We start from the raw sequence: 2,681 nt of genomic DNA, 5'->3' as shown, positions 1-2,681 counted from the left end.
TTTTTTCCCAGCCTGTGGTTTCTCTTTTTACTCTTTTGATGAAGTCTTTTGATGAGCGTATTTCATTTGTAGAAGATCCCAGTTATCCAGTTTATCTTCTGGAGTTTGTGTATTGTTGGTTATGGTTTGTATCCTGTTAATGCCGTGTTTTAGGGCCTATAGTGTTGGTCCTATTTTTTCTTCTATGAACTTCATAGTTTTTGGCTTTATATTTTGGTCTTGATCCATTTTGTATTAGTTTTTGTGTATGGTGTGAGGTATGGGTCCTGTTTCATTTTTTTGCAGATGGACATCCAGTTTTGCCAGCACCAGTTGTTAAAAAGGCTATTTTATTCCCATTTGATGGACTTTGGACTCAGGTGACCATAGGTGGATGGATTTACATCTGGGTTCTCAGTTCTGCTCCATTGGTCAATGGGTCTGTCGTTATACCAGTACCAGGCTGTTTTGACTACTGTAGATGTACAGTGGTTTTCTGCCTCAGGTTTTTACCTTCGTTATTCTCTCTGCCTGGAATTCTCTTCCCTCTCTTCTCCTGCCTTGGAGAATCTGGAAGCCATGCATTCAGACAGTGGTGTAATAAGATGGAGGTAGCCTGGGTCCCTGAGTCACCAACCCCCATCAGAATTTGTAAGAAAAAAAGTTTGTTAGACTAAGCCACTGAGATTGCAAGGTTTGTTGAGGCAGCTGGCATTGATTATCCTTACTAATAAAATCTCCCTCACTCCCTCCCGTCTCCCTCCTATCACTACGCCTTATTTTTCTTTGTAGCACTACCATGAATAAACATCTATGTATTTAATATTGTCTCCCCCATTAGAATGTAAACCTTTTGAGGGCAGAAAGTTTGTCCAGGGACTGAGGATACAGCAATGAAGGAAACAGACCTGTTTGGCAGCTAGTAAGTATTCAGTGAATGAATGAGGGAATGCTTGTTGTCTCCTCCCTCCAGTCAGCTCTTCTCAGTAGCTGTTATTGTGTCTGGGTCTTTTTGCCTCTGCCCTTCTGCTGCCAATTGTAACTAAATGTTTCTAAAGGCAACCAGAAAACACACCTCTTTAACTCAACTACCCAGGACACTACTTCAAATTTTCTGAGAAGGCTGGAAATTTCACCATTGGCTAAGTGGGTCATTATTTTTAAAAATAACACTCTATTTATATTTTACTTGAAAACTATTTGTATAATGAATTAAGCGTTACACAGATGTCTACATATGATTTTATAAGTGCTTTCACCTGTATTATCTTATTTCTTTCTGTATTTTCACAGCAGCTCTTTCATGGACAGAGCAGGTGTTATCATCTCCACTGTCACAGGTCAGGAAACCAGGCCTCAGAGAGGGTTGGGTTGTCTGCTGCGGTCGCATGGCTGGCGAGTGGTCCAGTGACTACTCAGCTGTGCTAACCCCAATCACCCACCTTGTCGGGCCGCCACCCACCTTGTTGGGCTGCTGGCTCCTCAAAACTACTATAATTATTAGAGATAGATCACTGGCCACTTGCTAGAATCTTTATTTTTATTGTTAGCTGCCACCAAGTTGGCCCCCAACTCATATCAACCACACGCACAATGGAACGAAATGCTGCCCAGTGCTATACCCTTCCTGTGATCAGGTGCAGATCTGATCATTGTGATCCACAGAATCTTCATTGGCTGATTTTTGGAAGTAAATTGCCAGGCCTTTCTTCCTAGAAGCTTTATTAAAAAAAAAAAAAAAAGGTGCTGTTGGATTGATCCTGACTCATGGTGATCCCATGTGTTGCAGAGTAAAATACACTCCGTAGGGTTTTCAATGGTTGTGACCTTTCAGAAATAGATTACCAGGCCTTTTTTCCCAGGTATCCCTGAGTGAGTTCAAACTGCTAACCTTTTGGTTAGTAGCCAAGTGCTTAACCATTTGCACCACCCACATGGTCAACTGAGGTTTAATAGGCCTGCATTCAAGAACAGTACTGTGTCTGAAAGGATGGCAACTTACTGTGTCTCTGTCTACTTTTGGTTTCACCTGGAGTATGAATTCAATAAGGGCCAAAATCTTTGTCTGCTTTTTTAACTGCTAAATCCCAAGCATAATAAATTAAATAAATATTTGTTGAATGAATGAAGGAATGATAAACTTTTCTAAACCTTAGCTTCTTAGTCTGTAAAATGAGAATAAAAATAATCCACATTATAGGGCCACACTAGGATTTAATGAAGTAATACATTTGTATGGTGTTTTGCTGTTGTTAGTTGCTGTCGAGTGGATCCTAACTCATGGTGACCCCGTGTGTGCAGAGTAGAACTGCTCCATAGGGTTTTCAAGGCTGTGACCTTTCAGAAGCAGATTGCCAGGCCTGTCTTCTGAGGTGCCTGTGGGTGGGTTCAAACCACCAACCTTTCAGCTAATAGCAGAGTGCATAGTTGTTTGCACCACCCATTTGTAATGATGGTGGCTCTCTCAGGAGGGGCTATGTCTGCCTGAGCCATGGATAATTCCAATGAGGCCATTATCTCATTAACATGTCCGATCACCATTCACCTGCTTTTGCCTGGAGGTCAGAAACTGCAGGAGAATCTGAAATCCAGAGAAATAAATCCACAAGCAAACCTAAAAGAATAAACAACCCAACTAAACCTAAATGGAAATTTACTAAATAATGATTTTCACAGTATACTGACAACTCCTCTAAGACACT

The sequence above is a fragment of the Trichechus manatus genome, unplaced genomic scaffold (genome assembly GCF_000243295.1).
Source record: "Trichechus manatus latirostris isolate Lorelei unplaced genomic scaffold, TriManLat1.0 scaffold00074, whole genome shotgun sequence".
NCBI lineage: Eukaryota > Metazoa > Chordata > Mammalia > Sirenia > Trichechidae > Trichechus > Trichechus manatus.
The sequence above is the reverse complement of the archived record's forward strand: the minus strand, read 5'-3'. Positions refer to the sequence as shown.